Source organism: Periplaneta americana, chromosome 2 (assembly GCF_040183065.1).
Source record: "Periplaneta americana isolate PAMFEO1 chromosome 2, P.americana_PAMFEO1_priV1, whole genome shotgun sequence".
Lineage (NCBI taxonomy): Eukaryota > Metazoa > Arthropoda > Insecta > Blattodea > Blattidae > Periplaneta > Periplaneta americana.
This window is the reverse complement of record NC_091118.1, coordinates 75,208,325-75,221,469: the sequence shown is the minus strand read 5'-3', so window position 1 is coordinate 75,221,469 and position 13,145 is coordinate 75,208,325. Positions and strand designations below refer to the sequence as shown.

Genomic DNA, 13,145 nt, shown 5'->3' with positions numbered 1-13,145 from the left:
CGTCGTGCATTGTCATTGTCGTCGTGTGGAGTGCAATAACGACTGTTGTGTTGCTGTATTGGGTGGAATACCCATTGTTGTCGGGTGAATTATTAAAAATAAAGTCACATTGTTGTTGGCTGTGTGGTGGTTAAAGTGAAATAAAAGTCACAATATTATAAGAGGATAAAAGTTTCTGTTCTTACTCATAAGCAGAGAGAGAGAGAACCGTTTCCTTGGGGAGGGGGGGTCTAAGCAAAACCATAGAATCCCGATATAACGAGGTTACAGGGGATATCATTTACTTCTTTCCCCTGTTATAGCTTGACCATGGTAAAGCATATTGGAATATGATCATTTAATAGAAGTGTTTTTGGGGTGCAATTTCTTACAGTGTGCAGGGAAATCATATCCAATCCATATCCACGATGTTTCGGACCAAGTTGTGTAAGGCTTCAACTGTAGGTCTACTACAAATTATAATAGGGCATAACCATAGGCAGAGTTATGAGAGGGTATGTGGGGGTACTGCTCCCCCCCCCCCCCAATTTGTTTGAACTTTTTTTTTTCTATTAACATTACAAAATATTGAATTCAAAAGACTTTTCTTGCTTTTGTTTATGAATGGAATATTATTTGTAAATGCTACCTGGGAAATGGCTGGTTTCACAAAAAAATCTTTGGGCTATGGTTGTTTTATGAAAACTACTGAAAATTTCCACTTCTTTACCATGGGACTATGGTGTTTTTTTTTTTTTTTTTTTCACTAACACCTAATTCGGTAGATGACCGCTGCAGACTTCTAACACAGGAGTACAGGCTGTTGCAAAAGAAACATTACAGTGCTTCCATTGCTCAAACGAGGTACAGAAATTCTTATACATTCAGAAATTTAAAATAAATATTATAGTCTAGACACATGATCTGAAGGCATTAATTCATCAATTTAAGGAACAGAAACTTAATCATAAACAAAAGCAAAAAAAGTCTTTTGTATTCAATATTTTATAATGTTAATAGAAAAAAAAAAGTTGAGACAAGTTTGGGGGGGGGCACTGCCCTCCCCCATAACTCCGCCTATGTTTTTACTAATCTTTGTGCAGATTTTATAATAGGACACGACATTCTTCGTCAATATTTTCTGGTAAAAGTTGCTCTAAACCTCCTTCGACTGTGAGTGGTCTATTTAGTGCAGATGTGCCACCTGTATTCATTACTCCTGATTGTAAACCAATTGCCATTAAATCAAGAACATATTCTACTGAAAAATCGAAATTCATTAAGGATGAAATTCAGAAACTTCTAGCTGAAGGCATTGTAGAAGAAAGCCACTCACCTTGGCAAGCACAGGTACTTGTGTGTTAAACATGAAAACCATAAGAAAGAATGGTGATTGATTATTCACACACTATAAATCGATTCACATTAATTGATGCTTACCCACTTCCAAAGGTAGAGAAAATTGTTTCAGATGTATCTAAATATAGCTATTTCAGTTCTGTTGATTTAGCAAGTGCTTATCATCAGATTCTTGTAAAAGAATCTGAACGACCTTATACTGCTTTGAAGCTGATGAAAATCTGTATCAGTTTTGTAGAGTACCATTTGGTCTAACTAATGGAGTACCGGTAGCATGTTTTCGACGTGTTATTGATTATATGTATAATTAAAAAGGAAGCATTAAAGGACACATTTGCTTATTTAAACGATGTAACCATATGAAGGCACAGCCAGATTGAACATGATTTGAATTTAAAGAAGGTCTTAGATGTTGCCACAAAATACCGATTGACCTTAATTGAAAACAAATGCAAATTTTCTTTTATTTCTATAAATCTGTTTGGCTATTCTATTCAAGATTATACTATAAAACCAGATCTTGATCGACTAAAACCACTCATAAACCTTCCAGTTCCTACAGACCACACTTCTCTTTGTAGAGCTCTGGGCATGTTTGTACATTACTCTAAATGGATTCCTAAATTTTCTGAGATGATTTATAGACTTGCACATCTGAAAGGATTTCTTCTAACAGAAAAAGAGATTATTGCTGTCTTTGAGAGACTAAAGGCTGATGATGTTATATCTTTTGTAGACTACCATAGATGATGATTTGCCTTTCTCTCTGTGAAAACTGATGCTTTCAACCATAGTATTGCTGCTACTTTAACACAGGATGTAAGACCAGTTGCTTTCTTCTCCCGAACTCTTTCAGAATCTGAACAGCGACATTCAGCCATTGAGAAGGAAGCCTATATTTGGAAATGGAGACAGTACTTAATCGGTAGACATTTCCATTTTATAACTGATCAACTGATTGAGGTTCTGACTGATATGTACATCTGTTATAATCTCACTTGATATGTGTCAGAGGAAGAACAATTGTTTGTATGCATCTGAAGTCTGACTAGTGTAATATGTAGCTAATCAGCGATGTATATGATGGAGGGGAGAAGTATCTGGCCACCTTACCCCATTATCTCCTGGCCTAGTTTCCTCATAAGTGGTGCCTTCTTAGTATCGGTTGTGAGGTTCAGACCTGTCTTCAGACAGTTGACTAAACAACAATAACAACCAATCAAAAATCTGACTTTCATGTTTAATACAAAACACGAAGGGAAAATCAAGAATGACAAGATATCTCCTACCGCCCTGGAAAAGAAAATATTGTTGCTGATACATTCTCAAGAGTCTGCTCTTCAACTAACAGTAATACTTTTTATCTCCTACATAATGCCCTATGCCATCCTGGTGTTACTCTAATGAGTCACTGGATTAGAAGCAAAAACCTACTTTTTTTTTTTTGATGAGATTCGAAGGATGACTGCTTCCTGTTGCATTTGTGCAGAAGTTTAAACCTCGTTTTTACAGAAATCCCAATGCTACTTTGATTAAAGCTACCTCGTCTTTTGAAAGACTAAACATGGATTATAAAGGTCTAAAGGCCCTCTCCCATATGAAACTAATAACAAATATCTATTGACTATAGTAGATGAATATTCCTGTTTTCCTTTTGCTTATCTGTGTAAAGATATGACTGCTACAACTGTTATATATTGTCTAATTGATCTAATGTCTAGTTTTGGTATGTATTCTTGTATTCACACTGACCAAGGAACAAACTTTTTGTCAAAGGAACTTAAAGGATTCCTACTGTTTCGTGGAATAGTTATCAGTAACACCTCCCAATATAATCCTCAAGGAAATTAACAGATTGAGCGCTATAATGGGATTATTTGGAGTACAATAACTCTCGCTTTAAAATCAAAACAGATGTGCATAAAAGAATGGGAACATGCTCTGCCTGATGCATTGCAACTAATGAAACCCCTCATGGGCATATGTTTCATCACCCTTGTCGCTCCTCTAATGGAAGCTATCTACCTACTTGGTTAATGTCACCAGGTATTGTACTTATGAAGAAACATTTACACTAGAGCAAATACGAACCATTAGTTGAAGAAGTGAAACTAACAGAAGCAAATCCTCACTATGCTATTGTCGGACAGTCTGATGGGAAGGAGGTTACTGTTTCTACAAAGCACGTAGCTCACACAGTCAATTCTCTAGATATTTGTGTTGAAACTTCACCATCAAATAACACTGAGCCTCTAAATACTTCCACTCCAGGATCATTGATGAAACCACCTGATCTTTTGGATAATTCTGAAGAAGTAACTTCTATGACTCAAAGAGCCTGCCCAGAGTCATCTACAAGCTCTTTGTCGCACAAATAGAGAGAGAAAACCTCCTGAATACCTAAAAGACTACGTTATATAAAATAATAATAATAATAATAATAATAATAATAATAATAATAATAATAATAATAATAATAATAAACGGTGGGGGCGAATGTGGGAAAATAAAGTAACCTGTTTTGTTGGTTACTTAGATACCTTGAGAAAAAAAAAAAGTTTGTATATACTACAGAAAATGTACGTAGAGTTTTTAGTTGATTAAAGCCTTAACAAATGTATTAGGTATTTTCATAACACCATGAAACAAGTGGGCCCAGGTTCAATTTCGGAGTTTTTCCTGAACCCATTAAGAGCAAATGCTGGGTAACTTTCGGTGCTTGACCCTGGATTTACTTCGCCAGCATTATCACCTTCATATCATTCAGACGCTAGACAACCACAGCAGTTGATAAAGCGTCGTAAAATAACTCACTAAAAAAAAAAAGGGAGAATCCATTAAGAGCAAATGCTGGACCAGGACTCACTTCCCTAGTATTATCACCGTCATATCATTCAGACGCTAGATAACCACAGCAGTTGATAGAGTATCGTAAAATAACCCACTTAAAGGAGGGGGGGAAACAAGAACATTCATAACTGGGGACCGGATTTATAAGTTTTATCTATTTTTTACCTTACTTCTAAACTCTTAATTTCTTAGATAATTTTCCGAATCATGGTCATAAGAGTCATACATGCAAATTCTGTTGAACCTAAAAAAACCTAAATCATAATTAATATTTATTCTTCTATAAATATACTTACAAAATTCAATATTTATAATTTTTATTCTTTCTGTAGTGAAGAAAGTGACCCAATCTGCAGTCTTTATCCCTGCAGTCTCTTGTTGTTTTGGATTAAATGGTTAACAGGGAATTCTGTCTTTCTTTGTATAGCGGGCTGTCCTTCAGAGGCTTCACCCTCTCAAGGGCAATGATTAGGACTGTATGTATCTTGGAGTGTCCACTATTAGCAGATATGACATGCCAGTAGGAGAGTAAGAAGTGACTGAACTTTCTTTTGAGGTGAATGACCTGCGAAAAAGTCGCATTGTTGAAATTCGTGAAGTTTTCGGGCATGCTCCATGATAGAAGACTGTGATTTTGCATGTGTGGGTATGAGCTGTGAACTTTTCTGAGATCTCTGTGCAATCTGCCTTATTCTGGTGCTTCTGGTGTTAACATTGAATTTTTACATTTTGTATTTTGTTAAGCTATGCTAAAACAAGTGAAATAACACTTATTACGACAATGGCTTGGAAATGAGTCCATCTTTACCACCGAGGGAAAAGTTATGTTATTTAAAATTGACTGTAAGAGTATATTTTTAACAATCAGGCAATTTTTGCAACACCTTTCACAGTTTGGACAAAAAACTTAAAAATCCAGTCCCTATTCACTAGTATATACAGTCACGAAGCTTGAGTTGTTGAGGGTACTAGGAACAATAGACTGTGCAGGTACTATTTGGCATTGTCTGTGATGAGGCGATAGTAGCGACCCTAGTGGTTAGCAACAAGCTATGGATGCATATTCCCTACGTATTGAGCTTCGTGACTGTATATACTAGACTGTGCAACAAGCCCAAATATCACCACATAGTGTACATAGTTACCATAACTATAGTGATGTACAGTAGTGGCAAAAACATCAGGACCGACGGAATAATCAAAGTCCCCGAAATGAGCCACTGCGCATGCCACGCTCGCATTCACAAGATAGCGAGTAATCAATTGAAATTGTTGTAGTTTCGACTGCTGACGTAGCCCATTTCGAAAGCCAAAAATAAATAAGCTGGTAAAATTCATGTTCTGGGAATAATAAGTTAATTAAGTAGTAAAATATCACTGCAATCGAAAAGTATTTGGAATAAATTTTAATAAGGAACAAAAAAAAAAGTTCCCTTCCCAGGCAGGATTCGAATCACGAAAGTCTTAGTTACCAGTCTATCGTGGCTCTGGAGTGAACAAGGCTCTGAAATCAGCTACAAGGGTCGGTCCAGTTTTTTTTTTTGCCACTACTGTAGCAATACATATAAAAATCTCCCTCTTTTTTTTAACAGCAAATTAACAGTACATTAATTAGAACATTCAATACTTTTAAAAAGAAGTATGTTAGAAGGTTTTACAATTCTCCCTGACCTAGTAACTGGAGGATGAAGTTTTGAATAATTGTTCTTAAAATTGTCCTTATAATTGAGTTTCACCTCATTATTATATGATTTTATATTTTCAGTCCTAGGCATGATGTTAACTTCATTTCTTGTATATATCCCTTCTCCTTCTTCCTGAATCTGATAAGAATGAGGACCAACAGTTCTTATAATTTGTCCTGGGACCCAGCAGAAATTCGGAATTTTTTAAACATTATTTTCTGACCAATATGATAAGACGGATGATTTTTTGCTGATCCATCATAATAAGCTTTTGTCTTTAGTTTCTTATTCTCTAATAGTTTCTTATCTTTAGAGTATGTTATTACTGGCACTAATTTCGTAACAGCACAAGGAATATTAGTTCGCTAATTTCTATCTATTAAAATAAAAGCTGGAGACTCTACAAGTTCTCTAGGGATATTTCTAAAATTAAATAACCCAAAATATGGATCTTCATTTGCTTTTGTGGCTTTTTTTTTAATTCTTTTAACCATTTTCACTGCCCTCTGAAGCAGTAATTAGGAGAGGGAGAGACCGATTTATTAGCGAAGTGATATCTCCATATTTTTATTACATGTATTCGCGGGGATGTTCTGGCGACTTCATTAGAATTAGCTTCCCACACAGGTGTTTCGTCACTTGTCAGCATCGGACAGATTTAGGGCCACCTTGAGCGGGGTTTCGTATAGAGACTCGATGAAGCATAAAGCCGAAGTCGGACTAGACCCGTGGGAAAGATACTGCCAAGCTTGGGTTTTCCAAAGAACGGGTATTCTTGTGAGATATACAAACTAATTAGATGTTATGGGAAATCCAAAGTTTAAATTTAGAGATGACATATTTCGCGCCCAATAAGGAGAGATCTTGGTCCAGCTTATGAGGTCACTTTGGACCAATAGGGAATAGATTTTAGGCCAGTTAGTGACGTAGTTTTTAACCAATAGGATAGTTAGTTTTAGCGTAGGATAGGTTTTTATAAATAAGGGTGACGGGGAGCGGAGATGACGACTACTATTCCGCTTCGGAGCGGAGATCATCAAAACAACTTTACATCGTGTCGGCGGCCCTACATACAGGGCAGAATAACTACTTCGTTTGGTGTCGACAGGACTACTATTTCGCTTCGTGTCATAGTGTACTGGACAGAGTATTGAATTTGTAGTATCGGATAGAGCTTATTCAGAGCCGCCATAGAGTCGATACAAAAGGCGACCAACGATTGAATTATATGTCAGCCGGAAATACATATTCTAGGGTTTACCAAGTGGATACGACAATAAACTTATAGTTTTGAAGTTTACGCTGCCTTTTATTTAAGTAGCCGGCTTGGTATTATTCCCGACATCACCCTATACCACAACAGTACCTCGGCTACCCTGAGTGAATCTCACGCAACGTCGAGACGCACCCACCCTCAAATGGCGCCCAACGTGGGACCTCAACAACGATTCCACCCACAAATGGCGCTTCCCAACGTGGGGCTCGAAGGAAGACAGCTGTTCCAGTGACCGGCCCCGGGTGCGAACACAGCACCAAACAACGAGGAGGACCGGACGGAGCAGTTCAGCCCTGCATAGCCGAGGAACGACGCTGGAAGGCGGGAACAGAACCAAGCCATCGCGACATCACGACAACACTAGAGAAGACAACACGGGGACCACCAGAGAAGGCGACTCGGAGAGGCGGTGGCAAGTATGAATAGAAGACGTATAGATATGTATATATGTATATGATATTTTGGGGGAATAATTATAAAGTGTATATGTTTCAATTTCTGGTGTGATATTTCGGGTGTATATATATATGTATTTTTTTTTGTGTGTGATATTTTGGGGGAAAGTGAAATAAGTGTATTGTGTAATTTGTGGGAAGTGAGTCGAGTGCAAATACAGGCCTACTTAGATTATTATTGGGAAAGCAAGCGTCGGATAGATGACAGAGTAGCATATAGATGATACTACGTAGCCATAGGAGTAAGGTAGTTAGGAAAATACGAGAAAGACGAGGAAATAGAAACAAGGGAACCATGGAGCAAAGGAAGGACGAGGAAATTATGGAAATTAGGGAGGAGGTCGAGAATAACGCAGGACAAGAAATAGAGGGAGAGCGAACGGTGGAAAAGCAACAGAATAGAAACAGCGGCAAAGGGGAAATGACGCTAGAGCAGTTGTGGGAGCAGATGAGACACTTCATGGAAAATAATTCAAGGGAAAGTAGAGAACAAATAAAACAAATGGAAACTAAATTAGAGAATAACTCAAGGGAAAGTAGAGAGCAGATTCTGAGGGAAAGTAAAGAACAAATAAAACAAATGGAAACTAAATTAGAGAATAACTCAAGGGAAAGTAGAGAGCAGATTCTGAGGGAAAGTAAAGAACAAATAAAACAAATGGAAACTAAATTAGAGAATAACTCAAGGGAAAGTAGAGAACAAATAAAACAAATGGAAAATAGATTGGGGGAAAGTTCGAGAGAGATTAGAGATCATATTGCAAAATTAGCGGAGAGAGGAAACAAGATGGAGGACAAAATAGAGAAGCTAGAGGGGAAATTAGCCGAGAATGGGATCGGAATGGAGAACCAATTGAAGATAGCTATGGATAGGATGTCAGAAAGTATGAAGGATTTAGAAGTTAGAGTTAGAGATAGCGCTACTAGAGAGAATAGCGACCTAAAATCAGCTGTTGAGGAAACGATAGTGGAGAAGGTTCGAGAAATTCAGAATTCGGTGGAAGAGAAAATAGGTGAGATGGATCAGGAAGTGGACGGTCTCAAGCGAGCCATAAAGAATAAAGAGAGGGCGGATAACGAATGTTTGGAAGAATTAAGAAGTAAACTAAACTCAATAAACGACGTACTAAATGGGGGTAGTCCCGCAAATTTAAGCGGACATAGCAGCTCGGACCGTGCAGTTTCTAGACAAGAGGGCACAAGTGAGAGCCCGGCATCAGGTAGCAACATAAATGTAAGACATGTTAACAATAGTGTTGGTGAGGAATGTCAGACCTCACGGGATGATGTGCGTAGTGAGTTGATAAATGTAAACGACAAGGCATATTTAGGCCGTCCCCAGTACCCCACTCACATTTTGAATGAGATTGGTTACCCTATTTTTGATGAGGTTGAATTTTCAAACCCACATAATTACATAAGTGAGCTAGAAACGTACTTTAGAGTAAGAGGGGTGCCGGATGACTTAAAAATGACTGTCGTACGAAAGAGCCTAAAGAGCCGACCACTCAACTGGGCGCTAGTGGCCCTAGGGGATAATGTCACTTATGAGGAATTCAGAGAAAAATTTTCGGAGAGATACTGGGGACAAAGACAACAACAAAGAATTAGGAAGGAAATTAATCAGAGCAGGTTTGACGCGGGAAGAGGCGTCTCTATGATAGATTATTTTCTTGAACTGGTTAAGAAAGGGAAAAGCCTCAATCCGCCAATACCGGATTCAGAGCTGATCCAAACTGTGATTTCGCAGTATCCCGAGAACATAAGATATAATCTGATTGTAGCAGGGCCCCGAGACTTCGGGGAAACAATAGATCTATTGACTGCGCTGGATGGTTCGGACGCCACGCACTATGAATGTAGTGGACAGGCAGATTATGAACATGGCAAAGGAAAGGGTTCAAGCCCCACCGACCAGAAAGCGGGGAAGGGGGCAAGTACGTTCTTCTCATCCCCAAGGACAGGAGCCCAAAATCAGAGTAACTGGGGTGGTGACAGGAGCCCCAACAATGCATATAGTCGGTACCATAATGGCCATAACGGAGGGAAAAGTCCCAACAGGGAGAGAAGGATTGACCCGCCCTTTGGGGGTCCTTACAATAATAGTAGGAATAACCAGAGTAGTCATAACAGGATGAGAAACGATAGAGGAGGTGTTGGTCCCGTGCGTAGGGTTAACCACATAAGATGGTACACGGGAAGACAAGAAAATGGAAATAATAGGCTTAGAACCCAACCACACTGGCTTAGGAACAGAAATTACAGACAGGGATTCTGGCAGCCTAATTTTAGCAGGGGACCGCAAAATCGAGGTGATTGGAGGAGACAGGAGCAGGAGAGAGATAGGCGAGACGTCCTACAAGAAATGGCCTCACAAGGGTGCCATAGGCCACCTACACAGTGTAACGTGGGACAAAGTAGGAATAGAGACATGAACGGACGTCAGCAAAGTCCGGTGAGAATGAGTATGGGCCGGGAGCCTATAAATAGTAGAAATAGAGACGAGATAGCAGTGGAACCGACTGCATCGCACTCGGGAAACTGCTAGACAGAAGTCTCAAGGGTTCGGAGATTTCTGTAGCTAAGTGCAATAGGTCACTATCCAAAGAATCCACCAACGCGGTAAGCGTAAAGAGACAGAGCGATATTACTAACCCAGAGTTAGAAAATAATGGGACTTATGTATTGCCTTATATAGATGCTAAAATATTTGGGACAAAGTGTTGTGTGTTGTTGGACTCGGGCTCCACAAATAATGTATGCAGCTTGGAATTTTTTCAAAAGGTTAGGGATTCAGGAATAAAACTGCAAACGTTACCGATATGTTCACTGTACTGTGCAGGCGCCCTAAGCAAGAAGAAGGAAAAGGTAAAATATCAAGTATGGTTCGAGTTAGAGTGCGGAGACGTGAAATTAAATGCTATTTTTCTTGTGATACAAAGGTTGACTACCGACATCATTATTGGATTAGAAAGCTTTTATGAGTGGCACGCGCTATTAGATTTCAGGGAAAACAGACTAGGGGTTACGACAGGTAACGGCAGTGTAGGCCATGTCCCATTCAGTAGCAATAGCGCTAGATCGGAGTTAGATGAAAGAACCGCGGAAGAGATAGGATTACAGGAAGAGTTATTTTTCGTAGAGCATCTAAAAATTTGTAAGAATGTAATTATAGAGGTTAATCCGTGGGAAGGTAACGAGGTAACTAGGGGAGTGTGTCAAGTAGACTGCGGAGAATGCGAGTTGTGTATCGGCGAATTAGTCCAGGCGAGACAAATAGGACGCAATCTCATTAGCGGTAGGGCCAGATATTGTAATGAGAGTTCGCCGGGCGATCTTAGGCAGGTAGTCGCGTCTAACAATAAGAGGACAGATATTTTCGAAATAGTGAGAGATAAAGTTAACCAGGCACACGGCCTGAGTGAGAGTGAAAGAAAACGCTTAATGGATGTTGTAGGTAGCCATTTAAATGTCTTTTCAGACGCGCCGGGTCTGTGTAGAGTGTATACACACAAAATTAAGGTGGTAGGAATGGAGGAGTTTCGGCATAAATGTAGACCCATCCCCCTATCTTTAAGGGATCAGGCAGACGAAGTCATAAATGATATGTTAAAAGACGGAGTTATAGAAGTATCGGACTCGCCTTACGTAAATGCATTGTGCTGGGTTAGGAAGCCCAATGGAAGCTTAAGAGTAACGATCGATGCCCGACACGTTAACTCGTTTTCAGTTAAAGATAATTTCAGGACGGAGTCAGTGGACACTTTGTTAGGCCGTATCAGTGACTGTTCTATATTCACTAGTTTAGACTTGACCAGTTCGTATTGGCAGATTCCGCTGGACGAGGACTCGAGAAAATTCACAGCGTTCCTACATAACGGGAAAGTTTATCAGTATACCCGATGCCCATTCGGCATCGCGAGTTCTGGATCTGCGCTACTAAGAGCACTTGACATAATTTTTGGTGATTCGACGAAAGGTTTTCTGGCACAGTACATTGACGATTTTCTTATATATGGCAATAATGTGGATAGGCATATTAGGGATATTGATTTTGTACTTACTAAATTGAGAGAGGCTGGTATGACAGTCAAGCTGGGGAAAACAGCATTTTTTAAAGTTGAGACAGTTTTCCTGGGTTACGTAATTTCGTCCGACGGAATTAGACCGGACCAAGAGAGAATTCAGAGCATTTCGAGGATCCCGCCGCCGCGGAACCGGAAACAGGTTCGTAGGTATCTAGGTATCCTACAATACCAGAATCGGTTTCTCGTCAATTATGCTAAGCATGTTGCCCCACTCAGAGCATTGTTGAAGAAGGATACACCCTTCAGGTGGGGGTCGGCAGAGCAGGAAGCATTCGATCGAACGAAACTGCTTTTTGCCGACTCAATTCTGTTGGAAAGGCCTAACGACAGCCTACCTTTTCAGATTTATACGGATGCGTCTTCATATGGATATGGAGCAATTCTATGTCAGACAGATGAAGATAATAAGCGACATGTGATTGCCACAGCTTCTAGGGGACTGTCGCGTACCGAAAGCAACGCATCAATCACGGAACTAGAGATTTCTGCTGTGTACTTCGCACTACAGAAGTTCCGTCAGTATATCTTTAATAGGCAGATAATCATATTTACTGACCATGTAAGCCTAGCATTTCTGAGTAGATGCAAATTGACGAACTCTAGAATATCTAGATATGTGCACGAGATTTTGGCTCATGATGTGACGATTAGACATATTCCGGGGGCAGACAATATTTTTGGCGATTGTCTCTCTCGTTTGAATTCCAAATCGGGGCTACCGGAAACTATCACCGCCCCCGCGTACGAAATTGCCGTGATGAAAATTGATTCCACGAGGAATGGAGCTCTGACGGGAAAATTTCGGAAAATTGCAGATTTGCAGCAGGAGGATTCCACGATAAGGGCCTTAATGGACAAAGCTAGAGAAATCTCACAGGTGAAAGACGAAGTGTATGGATTGCGCTCTGGTATCTTGTATAAATTGCATGGTAGGGATATCCAGAAGTGGAAGATATACATACCTGCGAGTATGGAGAGTGAACTTATAAACAACTTTCACCTATCTATGTGTCACTCTGGGAGTGATAGGATCATTTTAACTATGTCAGAATCATTTTATATTAAGCAACTGTCAAAGAAGGTTAGAAGGGTAATATCTCGTTGCGAGGTCTGCCAGAGGGCGAAACCTCTAAATGTAAGGTATGACAATGTACCACAAGTCATTATCAGGGGTAAAAAGAATGAACTTGTAGCAGTGGACGAACACGGTCCAATGCCCACATCGTCCTTCGGACACAGGTACATATTTGTTACGTACGATGTATTCACAAAATTTGTAAAGATTTACCCTTTAAGAAATATCTCTAGTAAATTGTGTGCTGACAAGCTGGTTAGAGATTACATACCGACTTACGGTCCGGTAACAGCGGTGCTCAGTGACAATGTGTCGGTACATAAATCGAAAGTGTTTTGCAAAAGGCTGGAAGATGCGGGCGTGAAGCTGTACAATTGC

At 39.7% G+C, this 13,145-nt stretch overlaps 1 long non-coding RNA gene across 2 annotated transcripts in view; it reads right to left on the bottom strand.

Annotated features, from left to right (window-relative positions):
* Positions 1-701: 701 nt before the first annotated feature.
* Positions 702-13,145, bottom strand: part of LOC138694343 (uncharacterized) — a 49,393-nt gene continuing 36,949 nt past the window's right edge. For both annotated transcript variants that reach the window (XR_011330907.1, XR_011330908.1), the window contains one exon: positions 702-6,377. This is a non-coding gene — a long non-coding RNA (uncharacterized lncRNA). The remainder of the gene's footprint in view (positions 6,378-13,145) is intronic.